The sequence below is a fragment of the Ixodes scapularis genome, unplaced genomic scaffold, assembly GCF_016920785.2.
Source record: "Ixodes scapularis isolate PalLabHiFi unplaced genomic scaffold, ASM1692078v2 PGA_scaffold9__187_contigs__length_104089568, whole genome shotgun sequence".
Taxonomy (NCBI): Eukaryota; Metazoa; Arthropoda; class Arachnida; order Ixodida; family Ixodidae; genus Ixodes; species Ixodes scapularis.
This window is the reverse complement of record NW_024609884.1, coordinates 37,185,668-37,201,655: the sequence shown is the minus strand read 5'-3', so window position 1 is coordinate 37,201,655 and position 15,988 is coordinate 37,185,668. Positions and strand designations below refer to the sequence as shown.

At 44.9% G+C, this 15,988-nt stretch overlaps 1 protein-coding gene across 4 annotated transcripts in view; it reads right to left on the bottom strand.

The window, feature by feature from the left end:
* The window catches only part of LOC8029953 (zinc finger homeobox protein 4), a 418,349-nt gene that overhangs the window by 176,941 nt on the left and 225,420 nt on the right, over positions 1-15,988 (bottom strand). For 3 of the 4 annotated variants that reach the window (XM_040216937.2, XM_040216938.2, XM_040503325.2), the window contains one exon: positions 10,895-10,982. The gene's annotated coding sequence lies outside the window, so the exon portion shown is untranslated. Of the gene's footprint in view, positions 1-3,657; positions 3,674-10,894; positions 10,983-15,988 lie in introns of those variants that run through there. The other variant, XM_029973102.3, reaches the window with a different exon arrangement.

The window sequence follows — 15,988 nt, the reverse complement described above, 5'->3', positions numbered from 1 at the left end:
TTAATTATTTTGAACAAATCTATATTTGTAATCAAATGACTATATATCTCGTTATTGATCGAATCAGTGTTTTCGTGACTGGACTTTCCAACGTGCGTCCCAGAAACACAGTGGGAGGGGGAAAAGGGCGGAAACTAGGAAAGCTGAAGTGGAGAAGAGTGAATTCCTTCCACAACGGCTTGTCTCGTGCGCGCCCTTGTCCCCCTCCCACTGTCTTGTCAGGTATACGTATAACTTGTGTTATACGTATACCTGACGATTGGAGGCGTGCGCAAACTACAGGGGGGCCCGGCGCTTCTCTAGCTATCATCATCATCGTCTGTGACGTCGCGGGTAGGACACACAGCGCAGATCTTGGATCCCTCGGCTTGTCAACTCGCTTCATGCGCTGTTTGGGTAACTCGAGGCAAAGCCTGTGTCACGCGTTGTGTTTATTCGGTGAAGTGATGTTCGTAGTAAGACATTTTACCAAGGCTTGAAAACGTGGCACGCGTAAGAGTCACTTTTGGCGCTGAGGTGTCGAAGGGCTGGGATGGTGGTGTGCTGTTCGCTACCCCAGTACAAAAAGCTGGATAATGAAAATAGGCTATCCGGCGCTTTACAACATTACAATATCCACCACGGCGAAAAGGGTGTATTTTTATTATGACTAGGACAAAATAAAAGTGCGAAAGGAATGTCTCACCAAATTTAAAACAAGAAAGCGAAATTTAAGAAGCTCTCGCGTGAGTAGTAAATATTTTAGTGAAAGCCGTGTATCCTGTTGGTTCCAATGTGTTCTGTGAGTGCTGGACTCTTATCAGTTCCAAGTTGACTCCTTTTGGAATTTTGTAAACAAGTAAACAAACGTTTCCTCAAGATTACAGGCAGGAAGAAACTATGAATGGCTTCCGGAGTCTTTTTAACTTAATTCCTGCTTATTCACCCAGCCGACGCGAAACGCACGTGGCCCCCTCGCAATCGAGGTCTGTTAAATCTAGTAAGTCTCGGACACTTCAGCGTCCCGCCAAAAATGAGGTATACACCAGCTATGAAATACTACCGTTTGAATGTTTAATTTTCCGGACCCAACGAATAATGCCTGATCCGCTTCTCAGCGAACGATTTTAAATTTGTGATCAATTTTATAGATACAAAATTGGATAGAAATATTTAACAAATCGACTGAATTTGCCGGGCCAAGGCCGACAACTTAAAAAGTAATAAAAATTTCTGCTTTTATTTCGAGCAGAAGTCGGAATGAGACAAACTTGTTTGCCACGTATTCGATGCGGAAGGAGCCAAGCGCAGGTTACGGACGAGCATTTGAACTGTCGAGTCAGACATGGATAGAAGCGTCGCTATCGGCAAGCTCAATGTATCGAAAACAAGTATGCGGCGCTTTGTACCACAACTGTGCTGGCATGCCCAGCTAAGATGACTGTACGTTATTTCCTCTGGAGAATGCAAAACCTTTTTCAACAAGAGCCTCCACAGATCCGAAAGAACAAGAATCAGAGAGACTGCGAATAGCACTGACGCACGCCCCGCAGCTGTAGCTCCAGGCTTGTTTTTGAACATTTTAAAGTTCTTTTTTTTTATCATAAAAAGCAATTCCGAGGTGTTGTTATTTATTAGAGAGATGATACACAAAAACATCATACACGTTTCTTTAAGAAATGACACTTTTTTGATCGGCCTAGATGTGAACCAACATCGCCTCGAGATTGAACACAGTCGCCACCGTGCGGTCGATGTTGGAAACACTACGAGTGTGGATACCGCCACACGTCGTCTGCTCTCGGCGCGCGTTGAGGCATGGATCCTCGCGACGGGCTTGTTTTCGGGTAAGTTGCGCAATTTACGTTGTGAATGCTTGTTTCTTCGAAAAGATTGCACCGTTCCACGAGTGCGGAAATACGCGAAGGCAAGGAATCCCAAGCCGGATGCTTCCGTAGTTTTGCTACTGGGGTCGGTGTTGTGACGCGGTTTATTGTTTCAGTTTCAGTGCCATTGCATACTATAATGAAGTACATTGCCGACGGAAAGTGCTACCTTCTCGAAGGCGAAGAACTTGTGATTGTGAACTCCGGGTACACTATTGAGTGCAGCGTTATGGTCTTAACGACCACGTCGACGAGCGTAACGTACGGCGTTACGTGCTGCAGTCGTCGGCTCTCAGCAACGATCCCCGCACTGTGAATCTGATACTCAAGAACGGTGCCACGATTGATGAACCTTCGTGCACTTGCCCTGCCGGGTGACTATTGTTTGTAACTCCAGCCGCCGAAAACGTCTTTGAGGGAATTGCAGGATTCGTCCTCCCGATTGTTCTAAACGCTGCAGACGTAAAACCCTTTATTTTCGCAATCCCAATTATTCGTGAATTGAGAATAGGAACCTATTCGCTGCCGCCAACTCTCGCAAAGTCTATAGACTTGAATTCTGGCGTCAAAACAGGTGAGGTATTTGCGTGCCTTTTATTTTTTTTTTTGCTAATTTTGCAATTCTCGAAATTGGGGGTTCGCGAAGGGTTTTGTAGTAGTGTCACAGAGTGTGGGTCAAATTAATAAAAATAAAGCAATGATCCACTCTGAGGATAAACGAGAAATTACGTGAAAAGAACAAAAGAGCTAAGTTCGACCGGTGTCTAGCGCTAGGTCCACGCCTGGTGTCAAATCGGTAGAGAGAGACGATGACACAGGGAGGATAAGCAAACAAAAGATTAGATTTAATAAAGTGAAAAAACTAAGCCGCGCACGGCAATAGAGCACTCAACATAAACGCAATGGAGTCCTGCGAGCCAGAAACTAATACTAAAAAGTCTCGACGCTCATAAAACAGGAACAAGCCGACAAAACAGCGACGAAAACCCGACACTAACCAACAACGAGAGCAAAACGAGATGGATCTTGAACGTTACCGCTACACACATGGGACAATCCCCCAAAACAGTCGCGACAGAAAGCAGCACTGCGTATAAAATGTCCCAAAGTTTAACAGTTCGTACTGCAGAGCGCGTCGTCTGCTCGCATCCTACCCGCTCCGTCACAGAAGAGCGCCCGCAAGGTGGCGCCAACAAAACATCTCGTCGCCAATAGCACCTTACGTGACTGTTTTTCTGAACCCCTTCTGCACTTCAGTTAAGTCTTTCCGGTCTATTCCTTCTTCCCTTCCAAGGAGAGAAAGGTTCATACCTCATTCCCCTTTCATCTTTGTAAACACCTGACCGGCGGACAGCGGGCACTGATGTACTCGCCGCCATTAAGCTTCAATTTGGTTGGTTTCGGTTTCATCATTCACGCGACTGTGTTGGCGGTCATTGTTGCTCACTTTTATGATACAAATATATCTTTTATTACAAACAATTAACAAAACAGTAGTACTGAGCCGCTTTTAGAACCACGAAGTGGTTTGGAGGCTAAATTGCAGTCTTTTTTTACGAATACCTTGTGATTCATCTGGTCATGTTCATCGTTAATTTAAGCCAAGTTCGGTGGCGAAACGACTGAACTGATGCACAGTCGGGGTTTCCATCGTATGCGGCCGTACTCGCTGATATTAGTTAAAATATAATAATGAAGATACTAATGCATGGGTGCGTAGTTTAAAAAGCAGGCCCAAAACTTCATTAGCAGTGTGCCGAATCGCCTCGAACCTATTAACTCTCACGCTCACTGTTTGATTTTCGCGGATACCAGCTTTTTCTTGGGAACTTCGCAGACTGGAGTATCTGAAGTGACGCAGACGTTTCCAGTCGCAGATGATCTAAAAAAGAAGTTAATTATGTTTCAAACTGTTTTCTTAAAAATAAAACAAAAAAAGAAAAAAAGAAAGGCATTTGAGAACTATTTTGATAGTTGATCCTAGGCCGAGTAGAAATTTTGTTAATTATCGGCCCTGTTAGGCACTCATTAACAGCATTTCACAATGACGGTCTTAGGAAATAAGCTGTCACATACGTTTGCTGCGCATGAAAGTACATTTCTTTCGGGCATCGACAACGCTGCACTCGGGTGATTTCGATGAAGACTGCTTCTTTTCGGTATCACATATTGCGGGCCTCAGGCACTCTCAAGCTCTTTGTAACAGAGTTATCACCTGGGGAGTCCCAACCTTTGTGTCGAAAGAGATTAATTGTAATAACGTGCATGTCTTTGGAAGTTCCTTAAAGTAGTTAAATGACTGTAAACATGAGGTCGAGCAAGGGATACAGTTCCTTTGTATCCGAAAACGAACCAATCAAGCGACTGTTAAAAACAAATAAAATAAAAGCGAATAAGAGAGTCTATCTTCTTTGTAATTTCACGAACGAACAAATCACCTGATGTTGGCGCTATCATTGAAGCATAAAATAAAATGCAAGTTAAACGTTCTTTACCTATATTATATATCCCAAAGAATCGAATCCAACTGTTTCTTTTAAATTTCTTATGAAGGCAAAGCACGGTGCTTTCAAGAAAAAACCCATGGGGGCTTCCTACGTTGATAATTTATTGCCCTAAATACGCGATCCTAAATACGCGATCATAAACATAGCTTTTGCCTTTTATTGCGAATGTGTTGCCACTATTACTAAGCAAACGTGCGTATTGATAAGTAATTGGCCTTTTAATCTTTGTGGTGTCATAGTCATCTACATACTCAATATGCGCAAGTGCTAACTCTGATTCCTGTGTCTTCTCTAACCTTCTTACACGTACCCGGTACGCCGACGAGGGAAATATCCAAAACATGTTGCAAAATGAACTGCAGAAGTTGCGCAAATAGTGATTTAATGCAATTAGGTAGTAAATGTAAACATCGGGCGACAATTTTCAGGGTACGGCAAGAAACGCGGTGAAAAACGACGAAAAACACGAATGCAACATATTCGCCAAGGCGCGGAGGGGAGACCGGAGCGACGAGTTGAATCCGCATAATGGCGGCCACTTCAAGTGATTCCAAGATGACGGCGCCCATGCGACGAAGGGTGAAAAAAGGTCTATAACGCCACTCCACCCAGTTCTACGACATTGCTACCTTTTCTCTGCTCTCTTTTTGAAGTGGAAATCATCGGAAAAGGTGAAAGAGCTCCGAACATATCGCCCGATCATGGCTTCCGAGATCACCGTTGCGCAAAGCTTCCCCCGATTCTGCGGAAGGGACCCGGAGAGACCAACTGTTTTAGTATATTAAGTAGCAGGTCGCTTATAGTTCATACCCATTTACGCGCCATATCAGCGTTTCGGTGATGTTCCTGTAACTATAGCCTCCTTAGCATGGTAGCATTGGGAATAATCGCTTTTGGCTACAAACGCCACGCGGTGGCGGTCGTTGCCTAAGGAGGGACCAAGTCCTAAGAGCACCGGCCCTAAGCGCAAGGCACTCGGCGCGTGATGCTTTGCTTTAGAAATGACCGCCACCTAGCGGAGAACTAGAGACATATATTAGTACTCTCCCTCTGCTGGGGCAACCAAGCAGCGACGACGAGAGGAGATTCCTGTTCAAAGGTGACATCCGAAGGAGGCTTCAAAACAATTCATTTGCCTTTCCTCCTGCAATACTCTGATGATGAGGTCCCTGCTCACTGAAAATCTCGGAGGCACACTGTCCGAAACTTGTACGCGTGATATACTGAGCCTTTCGCTGAAAAGCGGCACATTATACAATTTTTGTTTTTCTCTCGGAAAGGCCCTAGCTTCGGGAGATTCAACCGCGTGTAAAGTGAATCTGCCGTTGAGGTGATATTTAAGGAACGTTGATTCAAAATTTTGCAATAATTGCTGCGAAGCCTGACACATTTTGAAGGGTAAAAATAGGACACCATACTTGTATGATTTGACTGATGCACAACATGCTTCAGCAGTATAATGAAAGCAACCGAACGACGAAGGAGAAGAAACAATCAATTTGCCAAAGGTTTCCTTTCACTTTTTTTAAATATTTGTTTAGACTTTCTGCCAACAGTTGGGAAGATCACCCAAATAGGGTAGCTTCTCTGCCCCTTTCAGTACGTTTTAGATGGATTTGTGAACAATAAAAGCAAAATAAAAAACATAATACCTTTCAACAGCGGCTCCAGTGTATTCTGAAAATATTCGAAAGGTTTTCCAAAGCGCTAATGTATTTTTTTCTTCGTCTAGTTTGCCCGTACAGACATTTTGTTAAATGTTTGAGAGGCAGGTATGACTCACGTATTTTGCATGAGGCATGTGTACCTACGTGGGTCATAAAAATGACTGGAAATATGATATGAAATTCTAGTTTTCAGTCAAAAGACTTGTAGAGTTTCGCAAAAAAAAAAAAAAATCCTTAGCATATAGTAAGATTGCTAACTTCAAGACAGATTTTTTTTTTGTATTCACATAAATATTATCTTATCTGTAAAGTAAACACCCAAAGGAGCCCAAAACTCAGTCCTGATATATTTCTTTGGTATGTCATTAAGACAAATCAATCGGTCGTCATTCGAACCAGAACAATCTTATTATTTCACGACTCCGTTCCGTTCTTTTTTTTTTTTTCTCCAATATTTCTTAAGGGATTGAAGTGGCACTTTTTTACGGATGATTTGTACAAGAGGCATATTTTACATGTTCAAAAATTGTATAAGTAAACAAAAAAAAAAAAAAAATCTCTATAAGTGGTCGCCCTTCTTTCATAGAAATTCGTGCCCTCCACGCGAAGGCTGCGCGTAAAATATGCATAAAAGTGAGAAACAAGCGCTGTTATTTACTCATATTACAATTTGTATCTTTTGTGGAGGGTTCTTGAATTAACTGTTTCCACTTTCCTTGTATTTCCAACTTAAAAAAAAAAGAAGAAAACAGCAGCAACATCAACCACTACATAGATTCAACTTAGGACCAACAACGACTTACAAGGTTTGGGCGCAATCGAGCTGGTGGTAGTTGAACATAATAAAAACACTCCAAGACTGGGAAAAAGAAAAGACGAACAAACCCTCCCCCCCCCCCCAACCCCTAACCCCTAACCCCTCCCCCCCCCCCCCCCCCCCCCCCCCCCCCCCACACACACACACAGAGGTCTCAACTCGCAACTCAACTTTTGAGACCTCTGTGTTTGTCCGTCCTTTCTTTTTCTCAGTCTTGGGGTGTTTTTACCATGTTCAACTACTCAGACCCAACAATTAACAGCCACGAAACCCATAGAACCAAAAAAAAAACTTCCTGTCTCGTAAAAAAAAAAAAAAAAACTTTTTTATATTGCCAGAAAAAAAAAACCCAACAAAAACACGTATCTTTTGTGTATGGGAAGGCATGTTGAATACTGACAGAAACGTTATAACATGCAACAATTAGCGACAGCTTAAAGGGATACTGAAGCGAAACTTGAAATACACCTGTTATGGTCAGAAATAGCTTTAATATGATCAATGATATCCATAAATCACAATCGCGCGTTTGTATGTTGAACGGATGGCTACATTTTTCACCCTGAGGGGCCCGATTGGGCGCGCGCTCAAAAATCAGCCATCGGAGAGCGCGATGCGTCTTGGGATATTGGGAGCATTCGTGACGTCACTTGTGCCAGACGGGAAAAGCTACGGCGTGGGTGTTGTGGTTACGAGCGTTGCCACGTGGTGGCGCGTCGACGATTTACGACCTGTGACAACGTGACCGTTTGAGATGTGCAATGGCTGCAGGCACGCTGCACCACGGCAAGTCGGCAACCACGGCACCACTGACAAAACCAGCTCTGAGGCCGGATTCTCAAGGCGAACTTACGACGAAAAAAGTGCGTACGACAAATTTGAGAGAAATCGCGTATTCTCGAAACGAAATTGTCGTAACTTTTTCGTAGGTTACGACAGAATCCTACGACAGCTCCGCAGCTGTCTTACCCACTTTGTACACGATCAAATCAACATGGCAGAAAGCGTCGCTCAGTTACTTCGTAGCGACGACCAACGGACATTTATTTTTCTACGTGCTCTTCTCGTGCGTCCCGACTTCAACCAGCTAGAAAAAAAGGAAGGAGCACTTCAAACAGACCAGGATGATCAAGAACGCAGGATCCACAAACACCCGAGAAGAGCTACAACGGCCACGATTCTACCGACCAAGCGAGCTCGGCAGAATATAGTAGGCAGCAACACCGACTCGGCGCACCGTTGCTCCGGCGGTCCTTGGCCAAGACCGTCTGCCCATGACCGGCAGGCCTGCTGAATGGAATATGCCCTCGTGACCCTTGTGGACCCTTGCCGGATGAATAGTTTGATCCCTGAACTAAATTTCAGAGGTCAATCTTTTCCCTTGTCATATCGATCTCCTCGTTTTTCGAGACATCGGTGACGAACGCTGTCATCGAAAAGGGACTCTCATTGATTCTATCTTCTTGTTTTGTGTGATATAGAGCTCAAATAAACGCCATACGGATTACTTTCGCAACACGGTATGTACACTTTGTTATTAGTATGCCATTTTTATTGCTACACGACGCTATGTCACTGTCGAGCTATAGCAGTTCGTGGGAGTTACGCGATGTCGGTCCAGCCTTTCTTTGCCGAGTGTCATGTCAGTATCGAGTTGCAATCGTAAAATATCGGTCCAGACGCGCTTACCGAAACGCGGTCTAACAGAGCGAATCCAGCACTTCGATCAAACGCGCGTGTCCGCTCCGAGTGTGAACAGGTATTTGCGTGGCTCTTGCTGACACTCTTGTAGTTCAAACATATCTTTTTTAACGTCGGCTCGCAGCTCGCAGCTCGCGACTCGCAGCAACTAATATCGGCCGTGCCAGAAGCATGCTCCGGTCGTGTCGTGCAAAGAGTCGCAATGAGAACGAGCTCACTGTGGCCAACTACGCTTTGGCTTTCTCCGCCAAGGCTTTGCAAACGCGATCAGAGGCTAATTCTGCCGGCACGCCGTATTGCCGCAGAACGGCGCTGCTCCTATGCCACAAGTGATGTCACGAGAACTTTCCCACCATCCACCAGATGTGAATTTGAAATCGTTTAATTAGGTTTAAAATTAGTTCTCCTGTGTTTTACAGCGCGATATTGATATTTCCCAGGTGGTGCCTGTCCCAAGCCCATATTTATGCAGAAAGATCGGCGCTAAAATTTCGTTTCCGTACCCCTTTAAAGAACGGCCTGGCCTTTTATGTTCACTCTTGATAGTTCGTGATTAATTCTCCGGCTTTCTTATCGGCTAATGCTGCAATCTGATTGGCCGAGCAGCAATACTAAGATGCTCGGGATTCGCCGTACTCTGCGCTGTCAGTGACCCCAAATCTAGGTACCCCGGCAGAGGGAGAATGTCCCCAGCATGGATGGCAAGCGCCTCACCATTTTGCGAACGTGTGCAACCCCTCATCCTTTGTCGAATGTGCAAAAAACACGACGGGCGCAGTGACGATGCACTTCTGCCGTTGCTTGATTGGCACCATCGAATCATTACCTTGGCTGCGATTCGTATCGACTTACTAAGGAGTTTTCGTAGACCTTTTTCCCACCTCCGCTACGCTCTCCCCAACGAAGACGCCACTAGTGCGCATGCGCGGCACAATCCTTTCCTGCAGAGTCCCCGGAACTCCTACAATCCGGAAAAAAAGCCCGTGCGTCTACTTTCCCGCACAACACTCGGAGAGCCAATCACCGCAACTTACGGAGGCAGCTCAGCGAATGACTATGTCGAAACATACACCAAAAAACACAGTCTGAGTTGTGACCTCAGGCAGTGCAAAACGACACGCTTGCATTGCTTAATGAATGAGTTTTTTTGGCCCAAACATATGTTTCGGCATTGTCATTCGCTGAGCCCCCGTAAGTTTGCGGTGATTGGCTCTCCGAGCGTCGTGCAAAAAAGCAGACGCACGGGCTTTTTTTTCTAAAGGGTGGGGGTTCCGGAGAACGTTGCTGGACAGCGGAAACCAGATACGAGAACTCCCACTTGTGAAACGGAGCACGAAATAACCAGAAAACCTACCCTACGTTGCGTGCGAATAACCTTTTTTTTTTTTTTTTACGATACCTATTTTATCAGTTTTTTTTTTTCCATCGATACCTATTTTAGCAGATATGTTCGGGCAAATCGGTAACCCCCAGTGGAAGGGCTCCGTGTGCACATGTGTGTGTGCCAGAAGGGCTATATGTGCATCCGTCGTTATACATGCCCGTTTCACTTCCCGGACCGGAGCAAGAACGTGAGCGCCAGTTGGCTTGTTGTCGAAGGTGCTCCCCGCCACCTAAGTATACGCTCAGGTCGGAGTCCGCGTTTCGTGAAGTGAGCACTGCAGCTGTGGCCTCCGTTTGAGGGATGAGTGTCCGGAACACATATCTGGGCGTAATAAAAGCTCGCGAGTGGAGCAGCGCTATTAGACACGCAGGTTCGCACGCGAGGGGAACCCTCCTCGTTGTGTAGAGTTCACGGGGGAATCCTACAAATGCTACACATATAGGGGACAAAACTAGGCGAGACGTACAGGCACAGAAATTTCCAGTAAACTGTGCAGTGAGTGAAAGCAAATAATCAAATCCAAGTTAATTACAAAAAGAAACATAAAAGAAATCGTCACGCTAGGCAAGAAACAATCATTTGTTAGGAAACACCATAATATAAACCCCGAGTATTAAAGCATTTCTTTCTTTCCCCGGGGAGAGCAAACAAAGAACAAAAACACGTCGTGGTATGACGTGTTGTTGACACCGAGACGCCATGTGACACCACCCCTTCGCTCCGTGGGTCACATCATGACACCGTGACGTCACGTGACATTACATCATGTGACATCAGGTCACGTGACCTACGCGCGCCAATCACGAACACGAAACCTCAGTTAGCTTCCGTTAGAATGCAATTCTGCATTAAAACGAAACATTTCGTCACCGAGCGTGTTCTTTCAGTTACCTGCCTCTTAAACCTGGACACAACTGCCAGCGATCGAAAAGCAAAGACAGAACTGTACTTACCATAATGAAAGCTGCTTCCGTGGTACTTGAGGAGGAGGAGGAGGGTTCACCAAACAGTGCCTTGTACAACCGTGAGCTCCGGCGGAGGCTGCAAAGTGGATGAGAAAAAATAAAAAAGAAACGCTCATGAAACATTCTACGTTACTGATAAATGTAAAACTAAAAATTGCAAGTGTTAGAAAAACAGAGATGTGAATTCTCTTAATTCATTCAGACCTGCTTGTAGTCGTGCCATGTGTGTTTCTGTGCCTCTCAGGGCTTTATCTCAGCGCGCACAGACAAAAATTTGCGACGGCCTAACAAAATTAATAAAAAAAACAACAACCTAAGCTCACGTGCCCAAATAGCACGTGTGACGTGAGTGCAGTGTTCGCGTGCTCGCGTCCTAGCCTTGGATATGCTTCTGTTTCAGGTGGTAGCTCTTCCCACATCTCTCCACTTTAGCACAGTGAACGCGAAAGAGGAGGCGACCTACCCTGCGGCATTCGCTCCGCTAAAGTGTAAAGAGGTGTGAGGAGCTTCCACTGAATTCTTAACCTGTCACCGTCTGAGGTCCGACTTCACTTAGGCTAAGGGTGTCCAACGGGCACCTTTAACCGCAGTCAAGTCTGATCTTAGTCACACTAACCTGCGATACAGTGTTTTTTTTACAGAGATAGCGAATTTGCTGATTGACTTTGGAAGTTGTGACATCAGAGAGAGAAAAGAATGAGAGAGAGAAAGAGAGAGAGAGAGAGATCTGATAACAGCCCCCTAGGTAACAGGAACGGATTTATGGTTGAGGCTTGAAAGGAGGGGTCTTTAGATTTGCAAAGTGTACGTAACGGACAGATTTAATGCCACGGAAGGACTGGACATTGCGCAGTAGATACCGGATTTTCCGGACTATACAGGTGTAAAGTTGAAATTTTAGCCGGTGCGTATTATCTACTGGTGCGGATTATACAAGATTTTTTTTTTCAAGATGTTGTGTGCTCTAATAAAGCAAGCTTCCTTCAAAGCTTCCTTCAGAGTATGAAAGTTTATTTTCGTGCGGAATATACACGGCATCCGGACTATGCACCTGGTGCGGACTATCTAAACAAACACTTGTATTTTTCACCCCAAATTTGCTTTTGAAGACTATACACCGGGAGCGGTGTTTTTCAAAATTCTGAAAGAAGTTCAAAATTTTGAGCAGATTTTCTATTTTTCATAGCGTGAATGGTCTAAACCAATGAAGAACCGAAACGACAAGAGCGTGCAACAACCAAGCGCGATGTTCCTAATTGTTGTAATTAACCAGCAGTGTTGAAGATGTGAACGCCCCACCGATTCATGGGTGTTCCAAGCAAACATTTGAGTGAGAATCACGCGTGAAAGGCCACGTGCACCTATTCAGCCAGTCCTACCTCTAGAATTCTATGTCGTCATTATTCGACGCTCTAGACCAATGTCGTCACTGAACGCTCGTATTTGACCGTGATATGCAAGCCTTTCGAATCGGCATTTGGTTTTTTTCGTGCTCTTGCAGTGCCCCTGTCGTCCGTGGCATGCCTCACTGCCTTTTCATATGCCTTTACATTAGGGAATTAAGTCGGGGAAAAGCAAACGCGCAGATACTGTATTGCTGCTGCTTTCTTTTGGAAAAAAACATATTTCAGGAGCTGCTCTGCCCGCCACCCCTTTCCTTCTCTGGTGGCGTATTTCCCCAGAAAACATCCGGCCCCCTTGCTTGACAACGCGGGATAATCTCTGTTCTGCTATTTTGGAACAATACTCCTCGAGAAGAATGTCTGGAAATGCGTTGTCCAGTGCTCTTGAAAGAAAAAAGATTAAACTGCATCCGAGTCAGAAGAAATAAATTTAAAATATTTCCTCAACCCTGCGCAATATGGGTTCGGTAACGATGGATCCTGTTCGCCAAAGGCCACACAAAACGCAGTTAAGCACATCTCATCACAGTGGTTACGACTTCACGCAAAAGCAAACTACTATGGCCCGATCAACAGAAGTGGACGACCTCTCCAAAATCAGGAGGACGGAATCACATCAACCATTAACTGTTAACCGATGAACTTCACCATTTCATAAACAGCGAAACCGGTGGGCTGTTTCTTTTAGAGCGCAGCTCTTAGGCGCCCGTTCCCGGCTTGAGTGGCGTCGGCGTAACCGTAAGGTCACGTGACCCCCAGGTCACGTGACCCCTCAGTACCGTTCCCCTCAGTACCCGCCCCTCAGTACCCGCCCCTCAGCACCCTTCCCTCCTCCTCCTCAAGAGCTGCGCTCCAATTCGGCATTACAGGGAGTTGTAAACGGCTTTCATTTTTTATTCATATCTAAAGAGGCTGCTCATTATGCTTAACCTTTCCGTCACTCAACGACCACGATTTACTGCCTGATGGAATTGAAAAGTAATTTCGAGTATTTCAGAAGTAATTGTAATATAATGTAATTACTTTTAGTCTGCGGTAATTTGTGATGTAATTTATTTACATGCGGGTACTTATAAGGAAAGTGATGAGTAATATAATTTAATTACTGTTGAAAAGTAATTTTTCTATCTCAGAGCACTATGCATAACCTCGGTGGAAGAGCGTTGGGAGGTGCGTGGCGCTAGATCGTTTTGCTGGCTGTTGTGCTCTGCCACTAAACAATCAGATGAAGACTGGCAACAGCTCGAACTGTGTCATTGTATTTTCAGAAATTAACTCCCCAGGGATGGGCAAAGTGCTTGCAATAATGTATTGAAATACAAATACAAAATACTTCGACAAAAGTGTATTTAATTACAAATTCAATTACACTTTTAATTTAAATGCAGAATACAAATACAACGAGAGTATTTGGTTATCTTCAAATTCTTTTACAAAGATAATTTTTTCCCGTAGATTGACACTTTAGACTTAAGTTTAACCTATGTAAGAAGAAAAAAACTTCCCAAATAATGAGCGGAATCTACGTATAAGAACCAAGAGCTTAAAAAAAATGTTGCACCTCTAAAAATAAAATTAGTTTGTCATGACATGATAGGGGGGACAATATCAGGAAAAAAATGTATTTGGAGCGATATTAATTTCAAACGCTGAGTTAATGAATCAAAGCTTTTCCAAAAATTTAAATCGACCATCCAAAGAGTAAGTAATTGTACCCATCTCGTCCATCCCTTGTTCTACTCTTCCATTTTTAACGTGAAACGTTCGTTGGCTGGTCAGGAAAAGAAGGGGGGGGGGGGGGGGGGGGTCACGACATTTAGTTTAGCCCGAAAAATTAACCGCGAAGCTCGACGATGATTGGCTGGTGGAAAGGTCACATAATCAACGCTGATTGGCTGATTCCGGGTGAGTATGGGAAATTCTGGAACACTGCGAGGCTACCTTCATTCCAGGAACTGCTATCAAGTTTATGTGCCACGTGTTACGTTATCTGATGAAGAGCGCCGTGAGCGCAGGAGCGGGGCTCGGTAACGTTCCGGAGACAAAATTTCCCAGGAGTTAGCAACACATTTTTTCTTCTTTGATGTTTATTATGCGCAAAACGTAGCAATTGTTATGCTCTTTGCATATGACTCCCATCGTGAAGAGTGCCCACTATCGCGTTTGATTGTGAAAAACAGTGGCCAAAATTGTATTTGGGAAAGTATTTGAAATGCTAAACTGTCAGTACTTAAACATATTTGACAAATACATTCTTGAATATGTAATTAAAAAAAAAATACAAAAAAAAAAACAAAAAAACACTGATAGTAATCTTAATACGAGTTTATTTGTGAAAATGCTACACCCTTCTTTCTCGAGGCCGCGCCAGCTGGTTTATAGTTTACGCACACGAGCATAATTTAATCGCACTTCTGTAGTAATGTTTGTCGAACATCGAGCTGAAAGTTCGACAAAGTCAGACCTGGTGGAACTCAGACCTTTGCAGGTTCGTAACATCTCTATTAATAGGGAATTTAGTAGCCAGTTCTGAGACCTCCGATAACGATACCCAATAACGATAAGCTGTATGCGCAAAGGCGCCGGCATAGTACCAGGTATCGTTATTGGAGTTATTGGAACGGTCTCCTAACTTCCTAATACTTAATCCAAGGGCCATACCCGTCGATGTGGGTGTGCTGAACGCCGACGACGGGCTCCTCGTTCAATCAAGAGCAGAGCCCTGAACGGACCAAGAGACAAACCTGGGCTAATGAGCTGGCGAGCCGCGGCCCGCCACCGGGAAACCCGCTGGCCGCAGCTTTACGAGGCCATCGGCACTGCGGCCCGGGCAATCTAGCCGCGAGGTTTGCGTGGACAGCTCGAAGACCGAAAATGCCCGCCTCACCCGCTGCGTACACCTAGCCCCATCTATCGTCGGATCGCATAGTTTGCCACGCAACCCCCTACCCCCCTTCAAAAAGAGGAAAAGAGTGGGAAGCACGCGTTGCTTGTGTATGGTGGCGCGCCACGTTCGAGCGTGGTCTCGTCCGTTATCAGTCCATCCAGCCGCCGAAACCGACCACCGCGAGGCGATGGAATGAGAAAGACTGAAGATGGGGGGATAATTCCTCAGTGAATGAAAGACGTGGCGCCCTCTCTCGAGTCTTGCATGAATTTGAGATGACTAAAAACAATAAGGCACCGCAAGGATGCGAGCGTTTTGCTTTGGAATAAAGCCAAATGTTGAAACTAACTGATTAGTTGACACAGGTGGTGGACGTCGGTCGCTTGTCCCTGTACGATCTTAGAATTGAGAGATATGCATTTCCTATGCCAAACTGTGCGTGACTCAGTTGACTGCGTCAACAGAGTGTCGAGACACCTTTAATTCCGAATTGCGGGCCATTTGCTCCATGACACGTCCGCGACAGACTTGCGATGCATTGTTTATTCGCGTAGACATTTTTGTGTGACTTAAATGTTTAGTTTCTACTGCTCTTGTTTTCGTATTTCACAGGACAGTGCACCGCTGCCCAGGCCACTCGGCTGTTGGCAGGCACTTGCATACAAATACTTATACCTATACCCATATACAGGTGCATAGATATTACAGTAAATGTCATCTGTTAGGTCTCCTTATCCAATTCATAGATACAGCCTAGCGAATTTTCCGGATTTATAGTGGTGCGAGCACAAT